Below are 10,972 nucleotides of genomic sequence, written 5' to 3' on the forward strand. Positions count from 1 at the left end.
ATCTATCTATCTATCTATCTATCTATCTATCTATCTATCTATCTATCTATCTATCTATCTATCTGTTTTAGTTTTGGACTGACATTGTGTTTGTCTGTATTTTTGCCATTTTCCCTTCCAAACTTTATTACGTATTTATTGATTGTAGACTTGGAGATAAAGTTGAATTTATTATAAAGGTTGTGAAAATGTTGAAACATGCATTAAAGGTCAAAAGTGTAACAATTTTTTCTTCTATTAAATGAGTGGAGCCTGTTTACTCTGTGCTGTTTTATGGTTAATCTAAAAAACTTAATTGCTCAGCACCCATTAATTACTCCTCATAGTTCTAAAGCAGCTGTTTTTATTGAGTTAAAATCTGATAAAAACAGATTTTTTTATTTGCTGTCTTCTCTGTGTTCACCGGTTTTTATTTTCCATCTCATCCAGAACAACAGGCTCTCTGCACAAGCTGCCTGCGGTTGGTCTTGCTGTTCAGATGTGTTATATGAAGTCTGGCAGAGATGAAATTTTAGTTATTTTTAAACAGACGACCCGCTGAGTTTTCACTAGTGTCAACAGCTTGTCTTTAGAGGAAAAGAGAAAATAAGGAAGTAACACCACCCTGAAACCAACAGCCTTTTTTCTGTTATGTTTATATATTAGTGTTTTTTTATTACTATGTTACACATTGCTGTTCCTCTTTACAATCACAATACACAGTAATAAAAATGAACTCAAGTGTCCATTTCCTTCAACTCATTGAGATTTTGTCTCCACTCCAAAATCTGCTTCACATGTTTTATGTTTTACTTTATATTCATTCAGAATATAAACTGGATAAATGTGACATTTATATAACTTACTGAGATTTATATCATTTCTTTGCATGAGATAAAGGATATGTGCTTGTGTGGCAACCCAGACAGGAGGTCGATATCACGCAGCAGGTGTGCACACGTTTCAGGATGTGATCCAATTAGTGGATGAGTTATCGGCGTGCAGAGCGCTGGATCATTGACGAGAAAAATTCTTTGCTATGGGTGTAATTATGTAGGATATCGTCCCTATCAATCAGACTTTGCTGCTCATATTACAACCTAATTAGACGCCCGTGGTTGTGTGTGTAATAAGGTGGGTTATTTATGGCAGGGTGTATGGCTGCAATCACACATGGAGCACAAAGAACAATGGCTTTTCTGTCCGTTTGATGGAAATGCGACTGCATAGCAACATCCTGACGGTAATCCAGGAGGACCGAAACACGCTCCTTCCTGCATACAGAGCAGCGTTTGCTCCGAGGTGCAACCTGAGGATCCTGGAGCCCAGGCTGAGGAAACGGTGATGGTGTGGTGAGGGAAATGTCAGAAACTGGTCTCCAGTGCTTTAACTGGTCCAGCTGGAGCGACAACAGGAGCCACAGGTCAGGAAACAGAGGCAGCGTGAAAACATGAATACAGAAATAGTTCAACCAGCTGAAAACTTAACCTGTCATTCACAGAGGACCCAAATTTGGGTCCTCTGTGAATGACAACCTGTGAATGACAGGTTAAAGGTATTTCTAGATTTATAAAATAAACATTCATGATTAATATCCAAAAGTAAAGGTTTGAAATGTTGAACTTTAAAGTTAAAGAAGTTAAATTAGTTATTTTGTTCATTTGACTTTAATCACGTTGTAGGTTGATTCACTATTTTCTTTGCAGTCTGAGTAAAATTAATTTATGAAAACTTAAATAATAAATGGTGGTAATATTTATTTTCTCTTCTTTTGGCATTGTTAAAGGTTTTTACCTTTTTCTGGTCCAACTGTAAAAGAAATGTCCTGCCACACATAAATAAATGGAGGATAAATGAAGAAACCAGTTTGGTCGTTTGATTAAAATGGAGCTAATAGCAAAAATTCAAGCTGGAAGACTCCATCACCTCCGTTCGCCCATCGGCGTCATGCTCAGCGCTGGACCTCACCCGGCGCATCCAGTCATCAATCAGGCTCTACATAAACGGATCCACACCCGTCAGCCGGTTCCCAGCTGCGTTCAACCCACCACCGCCCCTTCTCCAACCACATCCTTCAGCTATCCAGGATGGCTCCCTTTCCCGACCTCCACCACCAGTGTCGGGCCCCGGGGGAGAGCATCCCTAATCAGTTATCGGGATGTTCATCGAGTTCACATCAAATCTCAGCTCAAATCAGCTGCCGGGGCCCCGAGTGCCAAAGAACTGTTATTCATTCCTGCCAATAAACCTTTTAATTGTTCCTTTTTCTCCGTCTGAGTCTTTCCAGATTGAAATCCAGTTGATCAAAAATCTTCACAATTTAAAGGAGAACTTGACAAGTATCAAAGCATCACAAGCTGCATTTCCATTAACCATAAAGCTGCGCAAATTGAAATTAAAAAATTGAATTTGCTTAGTGGAGTTTAGAAAAAAATTCAGGTTTTTCAACAAAAACGTTTTTGTGCTCTTGGTTTTTCAGCCGTATCGAAACAGATTCATTTTGCAGAACTGCAATGAAAACACTTTTTGATCAACAACAGGATGTTACTACTGCTGAAGATGCTGAAGATGACGGGAGGCAGCAGGAGAATGACGGTTCGGTTTGTTTTTATTGGACGATGTGCTCCGCCAGAGCTTTCACAGCATCACACAGTTCATGAAACGTCATTCCAACATTTTGAATCCATAGATTTGTAAAATTACCCACTAAAATTTACCCAAAATGCAGACGTTTGCTGCATTTTGTGGTCAAATGTCTGATCTTTTTGTACATTTTTCCAAAGTCAACTAAGTACAAAAAAAAAAAAAATCATAATCCGTGAACAAGTTGAAACAAAATCCTTTTTGAGGTAGAGTTGAGAAACTACAATACGAAAATGAAGCATTTTAAGAAATAATCTGAAACTGAATCTTAGTACACCGGTATTGATCCGATACCGATACAGACTTGGTGTCGATATTTTCAATCCTCTGAATCAATCCACGCATTTCTGCCTCTCACACAACTCAGGTCCACCAAACATGGAGAAGCAGCATTCAGCTAACAACCTTACAGAAAACTGCAAAACAGCCGAAACACTGAAGGCTAAAATGTGACTGTTTAGAGTTTTCTTTGCATAATAACTAGAACATTTCTCATTGCTTTCCTTTATTCTGCCACTGGAATGTAATGTTTCCTACTTGTTTGTTGTTGCATCATGTAAAGAACTTGAATTTTCTTCTTGCTGAAACATAATTGAACATGAACTGTTCATCTGAAGAGGAGGAAGCCTTTGGGTTTTTGTCTACAGAAGATGTGAATTATGGGAAACTGAAGCTGCAGCGCATTGATGTTCTGGAAGTGAATGAGGTCAGTGATCAATATTAGACAACAGAACCAAAACATCCTTAACAAGATGCTGGAGAAACGTATCAGCCGCACCGTGACCTGAAGATGGAAGCTCTGCTCGTCAATACTGTCACCTTCTGAGCTCTAATGTCACCGAACTCTGGAGAATATGATCGTTTTTATGCAACACCTCAAACATTTAGTGAAACATGAGATAGAAAACTTGGATTAAATGCAAAAAACATGTATATGAGTCACAACTAGAAGCTGCTATGTAGGAAACATTCCTGACTGATTTAACTAAAGACATAATTTTCTGTTTTATTTTCTAACTTGTAATCAAACATTACGACTAACCAGAGGTGGAGAGAGGAGCCAAGCATTTTACTCCAGAGCAAGAAAATATTTACTAACATGGCAACTTAAGTATTGAAAATTCACTTCATCATAAAATCTCATTGAATTTGAACAAAAATGATCTAATCAGACATAAAAATAAAGTTTTATAATAAAATAATATTGTCATAAAGTGGTGAGCCAAAGTGCAGTAACCGAAGCTGAACTGAGAAAAATGAAATGAGTTAAATTTAACTGATGATAGAAAACACAGAAAACATGAAAATATATATCAAATATCAGAGAAACACAAGAAAAAAACTGAGTATGAAAAACAAAGACTGAAAAATCCTAAAATAACAAAACTCAAAATCAAGGAGCCAAAGGTCACCAAAGGTCACGACAGGAAGAGTCTCAATGAGGTTAAGGTCCAAACTTATTATTATTATTATTATTATTATTATTATTATTATTATTGCTAAAAACAAAGACTACACACACAGAATGTTAATGCACTGAGCAAAGCTGTCGGGTTTCTGTACAGGAAAAATGGTGTAAATGGTACATTTTTCATCTCCTGCAGGTTGAATTATAATTAAAACCACTGGATGTTTTTTTCAATTTTGTCTATTTTTACTATTACAATAAATGAAATTCAAAGCAAAAACCTGGAGGAATCAGTGAAAATTTCACCCTGGATTGTTTTTAATCTCCATCAACGGCCTGGACTGTGATCCAGGGCCGCTCAGAATTGTTCTGAGGGCCCCATTTGGCCCCCGGGCCACAGCTTGGACACCCTGCCTTAATGTTGTGTAGTTTTTGTTTGATGTAGTTTTTTTTTCCACCATGTCCTTAAATTATTCTTGTTGCATTTTCATCTTGTTTGTTACAATTCATTAAAGCCTTGGTCTGCTGGGAATGGAAACTCATTCTGTCAAACATTTTCATAAACAAATTGTTGAGGCAAAATAAACATTCAAGAATATGTCGGAGAATTATCACAGAAAGGATCCTTGAAAGGATTTTTTAGTATGATTTTAATTCAGACCCTGTAAAGGTTGAATTATTTTTTTTCTACAAATTCTGTGCCAGAGAAAATTTTCAGCTCAGTTGTGGAGAATGAAATGTTTTCATCTATCGGGGAAAATCATCAGAAGCAGGAACTTAAAAAATGAGCTGAAGATGTTTTTCCTGTTCTGTAGTTTTTTGATCTTTGCTCTTTCATTTATGAAGCTCCTGTTTGCTTCACTTTGTGTTGCTCAGATCAATATGCACACAGTTTATTCTGGGTTTCTGTCTGTTTAAACTCAGGATTCACATCCTGAAGTATGAAAACTTCTGTCAGAAGACTCTAAATGTGTTTGTTCCTCCAAACAAATCCAATTGGAAAGTCCAAATTCAACAAAAGCCTGTTTATTCATCCTGTTGTCTTGAGTTTAGATAAAAAGTTGAAGGTACAGATAAACGTTCTGTGACCATTTCTCTGTATTTTCCAGATTTAACTTGTTTTGATATTTTGATGTTGTCGTAAAAGTTTAAGCATCTTCAGGATCTTCTAGCCAGTTATAAAGGTTGTAAATTATAAAGATTAGCATGATGAGAATTTATAACTGTAAAAAGTCAATCTCTCCCCATTTTCCCTGAAAAGTGCAAGAATTTAAGCCAGCTGTAAGATTTCTTGAAATGTTTCTGATTCAAGAAACATTTTGTTGAATCTACACTTTCTGTGGCTTATTTTTGTGTATTCAAGAAAATTAGGTATGAAATTACAAAACCCAAAAATTGAAAAAAAAAATTGAAATAACCACATGATGAAAAAGACAGTTTCTATTTAATTAGATCAGATTTTAAACTTTAAAGTCAAACAAATTGAACTATTTTAATTCTCTTTTCCGTACCTAATATTGTTAATCTTACTTTCATTGTCTGGAAATGTTTATCCAAACAGCAGAGCGTTTGGGTGAAGTAAACAGAAACTGAAACGTTTCCTGTGTTTTTCCTGCTCTGAGAGGAGAGCAGTGTTTGAGTCGGAGCCTCCTTGTTTGGTTTGTAATCGCTTTAAGTGTTCTGGTTATCGTTTGGACAGCTGCTGCTTCAGCACAGACAAACACAGGAGGTCTGCTGATGCTTGTTTAAATATCAGGCCGCGTGTGTGTGTGTGTGTGTGTGTGATTAACACCTGGATGTGCCTGCGAGGGAAAGTATTTATGAGGATGAGCACATAAATTGTTGTTTATGCAACAAAACAAAATGCAAACGCAGAGTTGAAAATCCACTGATGGTGCAGAGAGACGTAGCTGCAACCGACATAAATAAATAAATTATTAATGAGGAAATGTGTTCACCTCCACCTTTCTCTGCATTACCTGGAGAGGTTTGCAGTCCAGCACAGGCAGCCGGATGAACAACTGGACCTCATCAAGGGGCAGAAAATCACCAAAACAACGAAAGCTGACTTATTAAGTATTTTGTCTTTTATACACAAACATAACTCCAGATCAAATTTCAAAAATAGGCTGAACTAAAAATAAAAGTGTATGATTAAGAATGATAAAGGTGGGCTTTATTATTTACATGTGGCAAACTAGTCTGTTATTTTCTAGTGCAAATAATGAGATATTGGCTTTTAAAACCAAAAATACTTGGTAAGACTTGTGTTTTGCAGTGTTGACTGTAATATTAGCAAACACACACACACACACACACACACACACTGGACAATCTTTCACAGCCAGTATAAGGAGCCAGTCATTGAGCTGTTCCTCTCCATGCTTATGTTGCCTCTTACTGCTTACATTTTCTAGATGGTATAACCATCAATATGCAGATGCCACTCTTCTCCAGTCCTGTTTCTCTGTAAACACTCCGTCTCTGAAGAAGACAGTCTGGTGATGAGCTGCTGATAAATAAATACAGATTGTTGCATCCAGTGCAGCTGCTGCCGTCCAGCAGCAGCTGAAGTAGACCCGTGACGGTACTAACATTACTACATTAGTTTCTCTTCAACCAAGACTTTTTCTTTGTAGTAGAAAGAAAGTCCTTCGTTATGCTTTTCTTTTTAGATATGAAGCTTTGCCACTCAAGGGAACCGGTTGTTCTTGGTTCCTTTGAGGCCCCTTTACCTTCGGTTTTGTCTGAAGATTACAATGCCACGTCCCTTTGTCCATGTAAAGTCAAAAGCTGCATTTCTACCATCTGGATATAAAGAGAAAAACAAGGTGCAGCCGGATCATTGTTTCTTTGGGCTGCAATGAAATTTCGGATCCTGGAGCTATGCTCAGCATCTGCTGTTGAGCAGAAATGAAAAAGGAGATGAATTGTATCTGCCACAATGAGCAGGTCATAAAACATCGTTTTAAATCTGCCACAACTTCACCTCCAAGGGAACAAAGCTGGATTACTAAGATTTTAGAAATGGTCATGATTCCCTGCAAGGTCATGTGTGTTTGTTAATGCTGCAGCTTTCTGTGCAGCTCAGTGTCACAGCTCAGTTATTATATTATTAACAACACATCTATAATGTTTCTCCTAATACATTACCTTAGGATAATAATCATACATGTTTTCATCTTTGCTCCAATCCGTGTGTGTTTATGTGTTATTTTTGTTTACTATGGTTACTTATCTTACCCATCTGTACAGGGACATTCAAAAGCTATGCAGCCGAGTCGGATGAAGATGGCTGTGGACCAGAAACAATCTGATCAGGGTTCAGATGGTCTTCAACCAGAGGAGACTGGATGCTGAAAATGAACCAAAAGCTGCTTGAATGTAGAAAAAAGCCTGTTTTCTGTGATATTTAACAGACGTGTTGAGGATCATTTTAAATACGTCACTTGTTTGTCTTCCTGGTTGGCAGATCCACGTCCTGTATGGTTTGTTTCCTTTCTCTCAGTGTGAATTTAATCACATTCTCATCTGCAACACAATCATACTCTGCTGCTGTTTGCTCTGTGTTCTGCCCTCATAAAGGGATGGTTGTCTTTATATTGGTCCCGTTTTCAGAGTCCCCGTTTGGATTCTCAGTAGCTAATTATCCGTTTGCATGCCACCTTCTGTCTGTGTTGCTTTATTCTCCTATTTGTGGCGTTGGATGCAGTTATTATGCTTCAATGTTGCTTCATTTCCATTTCAAGCACATCTGGTTTCTGCGCCATGTTGGATTGATCCTGCAGTCGCCTTCATCGTTTCCACCTGTGTCTCATCAGCGTCTTTTCATTCGTTTGCATGTTTGTCTGTGTTTGGTCTTCAACTCGCCCTTTGGTAAATGAGTTAGAGCCACTTAGATCACAAACCTAACTGGCCCTGAAGACAAAGTATTATAATAAATAAATTACAAGGAGTGATGCAGATACTAGAATAAAATAATCATGTTATGAGAATAAAGTCATAATATTACAACTTTGTCTCATTTTGACTTTATTCTCATAATATTGTGACATTATTCTCACCACAATATAAAAATCAGATCATGCATAAACCAAGTTTGAAAGTTGTCAAAAAACTTTTACACTTTTACATTTTCTGCAGCCACAGCTACTATGTCTGAGCTTTTCTAGACTTAAACTGCTCATAGAGTATTTGGATTTCTTGTTTCTGAACAAGGCTGAAATATCGTTCCAGAGTTTTGAGAATAAAACCTTAGGATAAACAATCAGCACGTCAGCTGAATCACCTTAGAGGTCTCATATAAAATCACATTTACCTTGAATCAAATGTTTGTCCATGTCTGCTAGATTATTCATAAGGATTTTAGAGATTCCTTTAAAGGATTTAGGAGGTTTTTAAAAGGTTGTGGAATCGGTGCCGTCCTGCAGGAAAAAGGTCAAATCTGCTGAAAAACATCTATAAGCAGCTGTGGTTCGCTGCCGGCCACTCCATCCCAACCGGCTGCTTTGTGTTCATTGATTTTCTTCAAGGTGCCTCTCTCCTTGCATTGTTGCAGAACTAGTGCTGGTCTCCATCAGGTAGGAAGCTGTTGAAGTAGAAGGGCGAGCTTCGCCCTCTGGACGTCAAAGCAGGTAAAAAAAGAAAGCATCTTTGTCCCGTCGCCGTGGATACAGTGCAGCTGCAGATATTGTGTTTAAGAGCACAAACCTCAGGCCTCACCACTGTTTTCTGCTTACGAGCTTTCGGTTATAAGCAGACTTCAAATTAAAAAAATGTTTTCCTCCTCTTCAGGGTAGGACAAACAGAGTTTTACATTCAGCTCACACAGGTCAAAAGTGAAACAGTTGATGCTCAGAGGAAACATTTTAAACTAAGTTCAGTTTCCAACATGTACTGGTTAATAAAAATATAAATATAAATGAAAATATGAAGGTTTGTAAAATCTGGGCCTAACAGGAGTGGTCAGAAATCATTTGCAGTGATTTGGCAAACTCTGCCTTTTACATTTTTCCTCTCTTTTCTCTTTTCACACCTTTTCCTAATTACCCTCCACATCATCTTCCTAATTTCAAGCTGTCTGCAAGAATGCCATAAATCACTTAAGTGACCAGTTTCATGCATTTTAGCTAAACATAAAGGGCACAACAGAGTTTGAAAAAAGACCAAGACTATGTTGGGATTTGTGTTATGGGTGTTGTAATTGTTATTGGTGGTCATGAAAAGTCACAATAATTAGGTTTTTCTCTTCATGCTCAGTTGAAAGTCAAATGGCTCATTTCCATTAGGACTGGACACATTAAAGCTCAGCTACGTTCTCTGCTCTCCACCTCGTGATCGTCGGTCAGAGGGGTAATTGATGTCAGGGGTCATACCGGCTGGTCCTGCACCCTCTGATTTTGGAAACCCAACATCCTCGGCACCAGTTGCACATTTTAGAAACATTAAGAGACGCAGGAAAGTGTTTACAGCCAGGTTTGTTGGTGCAGGAATCTGGATCTCAGTCATTTGTAAAGTTACAACAAGAAGATGAGTTGGAACATTGTGTGCTTGAATCTTATTGACAGTTTCCAGCAACGTTCCTGTGATTCACCACAGTCATTTATTTTGCAGTTGAGAGATTTGATATTTGGAACAAACAGACTGCAGTCAATAGAAACAAGTGGAAATGGAAAGCAGTGTGTTCAAACTACACTCTACCAACGGAAAGCTTTGTGTCAAACTGACCCGACTTTTAAAGCAGGTGACTTTGTTCTTAGGAAAGCTTAACTGAAAATAACTTTGCAATCCCAGATTCTAAGAAAGAATAGAGTCAATCATCGAGGCATCTCTGTTTTTCTACTATTTATTACTTGCAAAAAAAAAACAAAAAAAAAAACAAAAAACTTCACAGACTAAAATTCCATTAATCAGAAAATCTTACTTTCACAGGAGAAAAAGCAAAATTTGTTCACAGAAGAAGTCGACTCCAGTTTCTGCCTGGCCTTTACTCCAACCAGCCATCTGGTTGGTTACTTTACTACTTTTACCCGTTTATTTAAACTTTTGTTTATTAAGAAGTAAATTTATTGAGATCATCTGTTTTGCAGGAGTCCTGGCCAAAACCTCCAGAGTTGGATACTTTTTGCCTTCTGCTCTGTGGAGCTCAGATCACAGCGCAGAAAAGGTTGTGGAAGTTAGATTCACAAAAATCCAAGATGGACGGCGCCTTCTTGTTGGGGTCGGTGCAGGGCCGGCCCCGGGTCGGCGCAGGGCAGGTCCCGGGTCGGCGCAGGGCCGGCCCCAACAAGAATCTGCCGTCCATCTTGGATTTTTGTGAATCTAACTTCCACAACCTTTTCTGCGCTGTGATCTGAGCTCCACAGAGCAGAAGGCAAAAAGTATCCAACTCTGGAGGTTTTGGCCAGGACTCCTGCAAAACAGATGATCTCAATAAATTTACTTCTGAATAAACAAAAGTTTAAATAAACGGGTAAAAGTAGTAAAGTAACCAACCAAACGGCTGGTTGGAGTAAAGGGCAGGCAGAAACTGGAGTCCACTTCTTCTGTGAACAAATTTTGCTTTTTCTCCTGTGAAAGTAAGATTTTCTGATTGATGGAATTTCAGTCTGTGAAGTTTTTTTTTTTTTTTTTTGCAAGTAATAAAAAATAGAAAAAAAGAGATGCCTCGATGATTGACTCTATTCTTTCTTAGAATCTGGGATTGCAAAGTTATTTTCACTTAAGCTTTCCTAAGAACAAAGTCACCTGCTTTAAAAGTCGGGTCAGTTTGAACACACTGCTTTCCATTTTCACTTGTTTCTATTGACTGCAGTCTGTTTGTTCCAAATATCAAATCTCTCAACTGCAAAATAAATGACTGTGGTGAATCACAGGAACGTTGCTGGAAACTGTCAATAAGATTGAAGCACACAATGTTCCAACTCATCTTCTTGTTGTAAC

This window comes from Poecilia formosa, unplaced genomic scaffold (genome assembly GCF_000485575.1).
Source record: "Poecilia formosa unplaced genomic scaffold, Poecilia_formosa-5.1.2 Scaffold200, whole genome shotgun sequence".
NCBI classification, from domain to species: domain Eukaryota; kingdom Metazoa; phylum Chordata; class Actinopteri; order Cyprinodontiformes; family Poeciliidae; genus Poecilia; species Poecilia formosa.